Source organism: Petromyzon marinus, unplaced genomic scaffold, assembly GCF_048934315.1.
Source record: "Petromyzon marinus isolate PM22_M1 ecotype Great Lakes invasive population unplaced genomic scaffold, UKy_Petmar_22M1.pri1.0 PM_Scaffold_28, whole genome shotgun sequence".
NCBI classification, from domain to species: Eukaryota; Metazoa; Chordata; class Hyperoartia; order Petromyzontiformes; family Petromyzontidae; genus Petromyzon; species Petromyzon marinus.
The window spans coordinates 585,434-596,668 of NW_027423257.1; the positions used below are offsets into that span (position 1 = coordinate 585,434).

Genomic DNA, 11,235 nt, shown 5'->3' on the forward strand with positions numbered 1-11,235 from the left:
GGAGAGCACACGTCCATCCATACTTCACCACACGAGTGGAGGAGCCACACGTACCTCCATGGTGGCAACTTGCAGAGCAGGGTGCACAGAACTCGCAGCGTCTCTCGCACAGTCCGGGTCTCTGCATGCGGAGCAGGAGACGAAGGCGAGGATCACAAATAGTCGAGGGGGCGTGACGGTACCCAGATCTCAACACGAGGACTCACATCCTCACCATGAACCCACATCATCAACGCAGACTCACATCATCACCACTTACTCACAACACGAAACACAAAAACAACCAACATTCGCCACAAAGTAGTGGTGATGTCACCACGGCGCCTGTGCCGGGCCAGGTGCACTTTTAGGCCACATCAAGTGCCGAAGGCTGTCAAGACGTCACGGGATAGACCCAGGTTCCAAAGGTTGGCTGAGATGACTGGTAGATACACCAGCTGTATCCCAAACTGTGCCAACTTGCTGAATTTTATCCGCCACTCGTTGTGAGCGTCACTCCTCTGCCCTCAGTTGTTGTTGGAGGGCGACTGCCTCCAACTGCCCAGTAGCATCCTTCACGAGCTTCCTCGTGAAGGATGCTATTTACACCGCTGATACCACTCTTCTGCAAGTCCACTCAGCTCCACATCCTCCCAGACAGCATCAGTGCATATTTTCGACAGCCCATGTCATGCCCGTTTAGCCCCCTTTATGCGGCCAAAAAAACTGCTTGGATATGTGGGCTACAAGACCCAGCCAACGCAGCCTTGCCTGCCGGAGGAGCTTACTGGTGGGAAAGTGTCCAGATCTTTCAAGGATTTGTGAGCCCCTCACACAATCCAGCCTGTTTAAAGCCATGACGGATCGTAGGAACCACCACTAACACCACGAACAACACCACCACCAACAACACCAGCACCACCACCAACAAGAAAATTACCACCATCAACACCATCACCAAAAACATCACTAACACCACTAACAATACCAACACCACCCCCATCAACACCACCTACATCAACACCACCCCCATCAACACCAACAACACCACCATCAACAACACCACCACCAACTCGACTACCAACACCACCAACAGCACCACCAACAGCACCACCAACAACACCAATACGACCACTAAAACCACCAACACCACCACCATCAACACCACCAACACAACCACCAACAACACCCCAATCAACACCACCAACACCACGAACACCACCACGACCACCAAAACCACCAACAACACCACCACCAACACCACCACCATCAAAACCACCAACAACACCACCACCAACACCACCACCATCAACAACACCACCATCAACAACACCACCACCAATTCGAGTACCAACACCACCAACAGCATCACCAACAACACCACCACCATCAACACCAACACCACCATCAACAACACCACTATCAACAACACCACCACCAACTCGACTACCAACACCACCACCAACACCACCAGCAACACCACCACCATCAACACCAACAACACCACCATCAACAACACCACCATCAACAACACCACCACCAACTCGACTACCAACACCACCAACAGCACCACCAACAACACCACCACCACCAACACAACCACCATCAACACCAACACCATCAACACCACCAACAACACCACTAGCAACAAAGATAAAGATCCCCCTTATAGATGAAATAGACTGTTGGGGCAAGTGCTGATAGCCAGCAGTACCTATGAAGGCCAGAACGGCACACGAGGGAATGGGTGGCCAACACAACGCCCGACCGCCTTTGTCTCCCTAGTGGCGACGCTTTCACACCACACCAGGTACTCATTTGAGGCTGAGTCGACCTAGGGGAGGCCCAGGACCGGTTCACATAATCGCCACCGTGTTGGCCTTGAGAGGGAATCCAACTCGGGATCACCGGGTTCATAGCGCGGCGCGTTAACCACTACACACACACAGACTCACACACACAGACTCACACACACACAGACACACACACACAGACTCACACACACACACAGACACACACACAGACTCACACACACACAGACTCACACACACAGACTCACACACACAGACTCACACACACACAGACTCACACACACACAGACTCACATCACCTCACCGCTCCTCACCTTCGCCAGATGCCCTCCCCGCCTCTCTAACGGACAAACTGCCAGGGGGAAGCGCGTGGCTCGAGACGAGGGGGCGGTACCATGAGACCACGCCCACTGCGACGTAAACAGCCCTGAGCCCCTCCCCCCACCGGAGCTCCTCCCCCCCATGGCCACACCCCCTCGCCCCACCCCTTTACCCCCTCACCCCGCCCCTCCCCCCGCTGCTTCTTCCGCTGAGGCCGGGGCGAGTGGAGGCGGCGCTGTGCATTGTGGGTGGCGAGCGGCCGATTTGGATTCCCGCTCACGGCCACCGTCGGTGGCTCGCGAGCTTCTGAAGCGGCGGCTCGCTGGCTGGGCCACCTCTACGTCGACTCAGCCCGAAGAAGGCGAGAAGCTTGCACGGTGTGGACACAGCAGCAGTGGCGGTGGTGCGGGGGAAGGGGAGGCAGAGGAGGCGCCTGGCCCACAGCCGTCACGCGCTAGGCGCCTGCTGAGTTCACGGCCCTGCTGCTGATGATGAGGAGAGGCACTGCCAGATTGCGGCTGATGGGATGAGTTAAATTTAGTTTTTTTGTGTCTCTGGAGGGACCGATTTGTTGTCGTGGCAGAAATGGCCTCCACTTGAGGCCGCGATGTGGAGTATTTGGTCTCCTCTTCCACGCTGGGCGTAGCCACACTTTACCCCTCCACACGCGGGCCGTGAGCTCACTGGACTTGCAATGCAGAGGTGCAGGTTCGAGTCCATTTCACACTCAGCCACCCACTCAGCTACCCACTCACCCACCCACTCACTCAGCCACTCACTCACTTAGCCACCCACTCACCCACCCACTCACTCAGCCACTCACTCACCCACCCACTCACCCACAGAGGGATAAAGACCCTTCATGCAGTGGTTGTGTAGTATCTGCGTTAATATTTTTGTTGTTTGGTTATGGTGGTGGTTGTGGTGGTGGTTGTGATTATATTTGGTTGTAGTGGTGGTTGAGGTTACAGTTGTGTTGTAGGTGGTTATATTGGTTGTTATGGTAATTGTGGCTCTGGTTGTGGTGGTTTTGGTTGTGGTTATAATTGTGGTTGTGTAGGTTGTGGTTAAATGTGCGGTTGTGGTCTTTGTGGTTATATTTGTTATAATTGTGTAGGTGGTGGTTGTAATGGTCATAGTTGTGGTGTAGGTGGTTATGATGGTTGTTTTGGTAGTTGTATGTATTTTGAACTTCTATCGCACCCTACCCAGCCAACCGTGATAATTGGAGGTGTGGTATTAGTTGTGGTTATTTTATGGTTCTTTTGGTTATAGTTGTGGTGGTGATTGTGGTTGGTGCAGGTGCTGGGATGAAGGATGCGTTCTGGGTCCTCTGCCCATGCGGCTCCAACAGCGATGGCTCCAGCCAGCACTGCCGCCCCTGTGTCGCATTGGTCACATGACCTTGCCTCCCAGCATACCTTGCAGTCGTCGTTGATTCTGGGCCATCTTTACCTCCTGCATCTCGAGAGGAGCTCTCGCTTCCTGCACGCGCTCTCCTCCTACCTCTGCTCTCTCTCCCCGTGTCTCCCTCCTCTCTCTCCCCGTGTCTCCATCCCCCTCTAATTTCTGGGTGGTCCAGGTTCAGGGGTCAGGAGTTTACTGGCTGCACTCCAACCTTTGACCTTGGCTGTCATTCGAGTGGATTTGTCACACAGCAGTCAACCCATAGCATCAGGATCTGTCCCGTGACCTCCTCCTGTGCCTAGCCTGGAACAGCAGTCAACCTGTGGCACCCGGATCTGTCCTGTGACCTCCTCCTGCACCTAGCCTGGTACAGCAGTCAACCCATGGCACCTGGGTCTGTCCCGTGTCCTCCTGCATCCAGCATGGCTTAGCAGTCAACCCATGGTACTTGGGTCTATCCCGTGTACTGCTGCTCCTGCACCTGCACCTAGTCTGGCACAGCAGTCAACCCATGGCACCTGGTTTGTTGTGATGACATTACCGCCACGTAGTGGCGAATGGTGGCCATTGTTGTGAGTTGGTGGGCTTGTGTGTAAGTAATTGTGATTGAGTGTGTGACTATCATGTCGTGTGTGCGAGTTGGATGGTAATGGTGTGCTTATGAGGGTGAGTGTGTGTGGGTGTGTGAGTTTCGTGGTGAGGATGTGAGTGATGGTATGTGACAGTGTGAGTTTGATGGTGATTGTATCATGGTGAGTGCAAGCAATACTGTGAGTTTGACTTAATTCCCCCCCCCCCTCCCTCTACCCACTACCCACTCTTCCTTCCTCTCCCCCCACTCTCCCCACCCCCTCTACCTCACCCCCTCTACCTCCCTCTCTACCTCCCTCTCTTTCCCTGCCTCTATCCCTCTCCTTTCTCCCGTAACTACCTCGCCTGTAATACAGGAGGTCGTGGGTTCGATCCCTACCCTCACACCTGCTATATATTTTAAGTTTGCATGTCTCTCTCTCCCTGTGGTCGCGTTCAGAGTGTTTGGTTTCTATAAGTGTCGACGTGATGATAAGCCACTTCGTTGACCGATAATTTTTGGCCTTTTCTCTTCTGAAGAAGAGCTGTGTAGCTCGGTGGGCCTCACCTGGTAAAATATAAATAGTTTAGTTTCCTCTCTTCCTCCTTCCTTCCTCCCTCTCCACACCCCCTACCCCCCAGCACAATAACAAGAAGCAGGAGGAGGAAGGTTCGTCTCCCAAGCCGAGCGCTTCCAGGTCCACCTTCATGATCCTCCCTCTGCCCCAGGGTGGAAAGATCCCCTCGCACAGGGTTACGGTATCCCACCCACATACACACAGGGTTACAGTACCCCCTACTCACATGCCAGGCTATGTGCACCACACAGAGACCTAAAGACTCGCACATAGATCCATAGACTCACACAGACCCATAGACTTACACAGAAACCAATTAACTCAAACAAAGACCTGTCGAAACACAGACAATATTCTTGCACAAAGACCCATAGACTCGCACAGACTCATCCACTCGTGCACTCATCCACTCAACGACTCACAGGCTTACTCGCTCACCCAATCCCTCACCTACTCAGCCACTCACTCAAGAACGCTCTCATCCATTTACCCACCCACTTGCTCACCCACTCGTGCATCCACTCACATAATCACTCATAAACTCACCCACTCACACGCTCAGAAACTGACTCACAAAATAATTCACCCACTCGTGCACTCACTCGCCCACTTCCCCATGTGCACACAGATTCACCCACTTACTTACTCGCTCACAGACTCCCTCTCTGATAGACTCGCTCACTCACACTCAATCGCTCACAAGAAGCTCTCACCCACTAACTTATTCAGAAACTCACTCAACCACCGACCCACTTACTTAAAAACTACCTCACTTATCCACACCCACTCACTGACCTACTTACTCATTCACTCGCTCAGCCACTCACTGACCAACTCGCTCACTTGCAGACTCACTCACTCACTCATCCACTCACTCCGAAACTCATTCATCCACCCACCGACTCACTCGCAACCATTAACCCATCCACTCAATCATTTCATCCATTCACTCATCCACTCACTCAACTACTCACTCATTCAACAACCCACTTACTCAGCCACTCATTCAGAAACTCATTCACCTACTCACCCACACACTCACTCACCCACTTACCTATCCACTCTTCCACTCATTCAAGCATCCACTCTCTTAACCACGATCTCAGAATATCACTCACCCACTCACCCTCCCAATAATTTCATCACTCACTCACCCACTCAATCCATCAGTCACTCACCCACTCACTCATCCACTCAATCAATAACCTGCTCATTTACTTACTCACAAATGCGCTCATCTACTTGCTCAATTAGTCACTCACTCACCCACATTTTCACATTTATTCCTTCCGCACTTCCTCATTCAGCTACTTCGCCAATGATTATCTTATTCATTCACTCAATCACGTATCCACTCACTCAACTACTCACCCATCCACCCAATCACTCAGAAACTCACTCACCCACTCACCCACTCAATTATCCACTCACTGACCCACTCACTAACTCACTCAGAAATGCACTCACCCACCCACTCATTTATCAAATCATCCACTCTCTCACCTACTCACCCACTCACACACAAATGTACACACTCACTAACCCACTCCCTCACCTACTCACTCACCTACTCACTCATCCACTCGCTCAACCACTCACAGATTCACTCACTCACAGACTCTCTCATCCACCAATTCTCACTTGGTCACCCACTCATCTACTCAATAATTCACCCACCCACAAACGCACACACAAAAACACCCACAAAGATAAAGATCCCCCGTATAGCCATAACAGACCGTTGGGGCAAATGCTGTTAGCAAGCACCTATGAAAGCCAGCATGGAACACGAGGGGGTGGGTGGCCAGCAACAGGCACGGCCAACTTTGTCTCCCTAGTGGTGAGGTGTGTGCACATCACCACTAGGGAGATGAAGTTGGCCGTAGGTCAACACAGCCTCAAATGAGTGCCTGGTGAGGTGTGTGCACCTCAGCAGGCACTCATTTGAGGCTGTGTTGACCTACGGGATGCCTGGTTCAGATAATCGTCACCAGTGTTGACCATTAGAGGGAATCAAACCTGGGTCGCCAAGTTCGTAGCGCAGCACACTAATCGCTATACTACACACTCACTCTCACAAGCTCATTCACTCTCACAAGCTCACTCACTCTCACAAACTCACTCACTCTCACAATCTCAATCACTCTCTCACAAGCTTACTCACTCCCACAAGCTCGCTCTCACAAACTCACTCTCATAATCTCCCTCACTCTCACAAACTCACTCACCCTCACAAACTCACTCTCACAAGCTCACTCACTCTCACAAGCTCTCTCTCACAAACTTACTCACTCCCACATGCTCACTCACACTCACAAGCTCACTCACACTCACAAGCTTACACTCACAAACTCACTCTCACAAGCTCACTCACTCTCACAAACTCACTCACTCCCACATGCTCACTCACTCTCACACACTCACTCGCTCTCACAAGCTCACTCGCTCTCCCAAACTCACTCGTTCTCACAAACTCACTCGCTCTCATAAGCTCACTTACTCTCACAAGCTCACTCTCTCTCACAAGCTCACTCGCTCTCAAAAACTCACTCACTCTCACAAGCTCACTTACTCTCACAAACTCACTCGCTCTCACAAACTCACTCACTCTCACAAACTCACTTTCACAAACTCACCCTCGCACGAACTCACTCACTCTCACAAACTCACCCTCGCACAAACTTACTCTGACTCACTCTCACACAAAGACAAATACATTCCCTGTTTGAGATTCCCTTTTAGCCTGAAGAGACTGTTGGGGAATGTGCTGTTAGCGAGCACCTATTGAGACCGAATCAGCACACTCGGGAGTGGGTTGCTTTAGAGTTCAGTGTTACTCACTGGGGCTTCCATAGAGTTCGGTGTTAATAACTGGGACTTCCTTAGAGTTCAGTGTTACTCATTGGGGCTCCAATAGGGTTAAGTGTTAATCACTGGATCTCCCATAGGGTTCAGTGTTGCTCACTGGGTCTCCCATAGGGTTGCATGTTAATCAATGGGTCTCCCATAGGGTTCGTGTTACTCACTGGGTCTCCCATAGAGTTCAGTGTTACTCACTGGGTCTCCCATAGGGTTGAGTGTTAATCACTGGGTCTCCCATAGGGTTTGGTGTTAATCACTGGGGCTCCAATAGGTTTCAGTGTTACTCACTGGGTCTCCCATAGGGTTCAGTGTTAATTACTGGGTCTCCCATAGGGTTCAGTATTAATCACTGGGTCTCCCATCGGGTTCAGTGTTACTCACTGGGTCTCCCATAGAGTTCAGTGTTACTCACTGGGCATTCCATAGGGTTGAGTGTTACTGGGTCTTCCATAGGGTTCATTGTTATTTACTGGGTCTCCCATAGGGTGGAGTGTTAATCACTGGGGCTCCCATAGAGTTCAGTTTTAATAACTGTGTCTCCCATAGAGTTCAGTGTTAATCACTGGGGCTCACATAGGGTTCAGTGTTAATCATTGGGTCTCCCATAGGGTTCGTGTTAATCACAGACCCATAGATTCCTAAAACCCTAACTCTATAAACACCTAAACCTCTATACCCCTAACCCTCTAAACCCCTATACTCCGAAAACCATAACCCTCTAATCTCCTTCACCCTTAACACCCTAACTTTCTAATCCCCTTAACCCTTAAACCCCTCACCCTCTAAACTCCTCACCCTCTAAACCCCTATGCCTCTAACCCCCTAACCCTCTGAACCCAAACCCCTAACTCTTTGAGCCCCCAACTTTCTAAATCCTTAAAAACCAAACCCTCTAAAACCCTAACCCTCGAAACCTATGTCCTTCTAAAGCGTAACCTTCAGAACCCTTAACCCTGTAAACCTCGAAACCTTAACATTCTACAACCCTAATCCCTAACCTAAATCCGAACCCATCTAAACCCCAACCATCTCAAAATCTAACTAACCCCTAACCCTCTAAACACCTAACCTTCTAAACCCCAACCTTCTAAACCTCTAACCCTCTAAAAACCCTAAAACCCAAACCCTCTAAACACCTAACCCTCTAATCTCCTAACCGTTTAAACCCCTATACCCCTACAACCCAAACCCTAAAAAAACCCTAACCCTCAAACCTTTATTACACTAAACCCATAACCCTCTAAACCCCCAACTCTCCAATCCCATGTTTTTTTCGCGGTAAGATCGTGTAAATATAAATGTCTTAAAACCCGTCACCACCCGACACAGCCAATTAATAAAGTTTGTCACGTGAACAAAAGTGCCAATTAGTTTCTACTTTGGCACATCGGTGTGTTGGAGACTAACCCAAATAAACCTTTATTATGCATAACGCCTCAACCCCATAACTCCCCCTGCGCCACCCCCCATGTCCCCCCACACCCCCCTCACCCCCCACACCCACCACACCCCCCTCGCCTCCCCCCGCTGCTACTTCCGCTGAGGCCGGGGCGAGTGGAGGCTGCGCTGTGCATTGTGGGTGGCGAGAGGCTGATTTGGATTCCCTCTCACGGTCACCGTCGGTGGCTCGCGAGCTTCTGAAGTGGTGGCTCGTTGGCTGGGCCTCCTCTACGTCGACTCAGCCAGAAGGTGTGAACCAAGCGCGGTGTGGACACATCAGCAGTGGCGGTGGTGGGGGGGGAGACAAAGGAGGCATCTGGCCCACAGGTGCCTCCTTTGTCTCACTCCCCCCGTGTCTCCCTCCCCTCTCTCCCCGTGTCTCCCTCCCCTCTCTCCTCGTGTCTCCCTCCTCTCTCTCCCCGTGTCTCGCTCCTCTCTCTCCCCGTGTCTCCCTCCACTCTCTCCCCGTGTCTCCCTCCTCTCTCTCCCCGTATCTCTCTCCTCTCTCTCCCCGTGTCTCCCTCCTCTATCTCCCCATGTCTCCCTCCCTCCTCTCTCTCCCCGTGTCTCCCTCCCTCCTCTCTCTCCCCATGTCTCCATGTCCCCTTCTCTCTAGGTGGTGCAGGTTCAGGAGTTTTCTGGCTGCACTCCGACCTTTGGCCTTGGCTGTCGCCCAAGTGGGATTGTCGCACAGCAGGCAACCCATAGCATCAGTATCTGTCCCATGACCTCCTCTTGCACCTAGCCTGGCACAGCAATCAACCCATGGCACCTGGGTTGTTGTGATGACATCACCGTCATGTAGTGGCAAATTACGGCTGTTGTCATCGTGAGTTTGTAGGCTTGTGTGTGAGTAATGGTGCATGTGTGACTTTCATGATGTGTGTGAGAGTAGGATGGTTGGGGCGTGTTTTTGAGGGTGAGTGTGTGAGTATCATGGTGAGTGTGTGGGTGTGTGAGTGTGTTTTAGATGGCTGGCAATGTTGATGGGTGGTGATGATGATGCAAGCCTTGTGCTAGAGAATGGCCCACTGAAACTAATATAACAGAGCATCTTCTGAGTACCCTTTAAGTGCTGTCTGGTCCACATCGTAAAGGGTAGAACTTTCCCACCTATCCTTCGATGTTTGCATGACTGCTTTTGTTTTATTTTGTGAATAGCAAAAAGCATTCAACCCCATAATACATGTTGTTTTATTGGTCGCTCGTCCATTTCATATCCCATAGCGTAACCACTCATATATTTGGATTCCTCTCGATGAGGCGGGCAGTACGAGTACCACCTTGATGGGGCTGCGACGTTTCCTTCCAGAGTTATTACCAAAAAACCACAAACATCCCAGAATCCTCTCGGTTTGGGGTCAAAATATTGTCACTTATTAAATCCCATAAGAAACGTCGCATCGAATAAATGTGATTGAATTCTCCCCGCCTGGACGAGCGGAATTGAATGGTGCAACTGGTTTTGCTGTGCTGTGTTAAATTCGATGTTTGCATGACTGCTTTTGTTTTATTTTGTGAATAGCAAAAAGCATTCAACCCCATAATACATGTTGTTTTATTGGTCGCTCGTCCATTTCATATCCCATAGCGTAACCACTCATATATTTGGATTCCTCTCGATGAGGCGAGCAGTACGAGTACCACCTTGATGGGTCTGCGACGTTTCCTTCCAGAGTTATTACCAAAAAACCACAAACATCCCAGAATCCTCTCGGTTTGGGGTCAAAATGTTGTCGCTTATTAAATCCCATAAGAAACGTCGCATCGAATAAATGTGATTGAATTCTCCCCGCCTGGACGAGCGGAATTGAATGGTGCAACTGGTTTTGCTGTGCTGTGTTAAATTCGATGTTTGCATGACTGCTTTTGTTTTATTTTGTGAATAGCAAAAAGCATTCAACCCCATAATACATGTTGTTTTATTGGTCGCTCGTCCATTTCATATCCCATAGCGTAACCACTCATATATTTGGATTCCTCTCGATGAGGCGAGCAGTACGAGTACCACCTTGATGGGTCTGCGACGTTTCCTTCCAGAGTTATTACCAAAAAACCACAAACATCCCAGAATCCTTGGTTTGGGGTCAAAATGTTGTCGCTTATTAAATCCCATAAGAAACGTCGCATCGAATAAATGTGATTGAATTCTCCCCGCCTGGACGAGCGGAATTGAATGGTGCAACTGGTTTGCTGTGCTGTGTTAAATTCGATGTTTGCATGACTGCTTTTGTTTTATTTTGTGAATAGCAAAAAGCATTCAACCC

At 50.5% G+C, this 11,235-nt stretch overlaps 1 long non-coding RNA gene across 1 annotated transcript; it reads left to right on the forward strand.

The window, feature by feature from the left end:
• Positions 1–2,310: 2,310 nt before the first annotated feature.
• On the forward strand, positions 2,311–10,401 carry LOC142923098 (uncharacterized). The gene is made up of 4 exons (XR_012940521.1): positions 2,311–2,488; positions 4,731–4,847; positions 9,073–9,217; positions 9,585–10,401. It is a non-coding gene; the product is annotated as an uncharacterized LOC142923098 (long non-coding RNA).
• Positions 10,402–11,235: the final 834 nt, after the last annotated feature.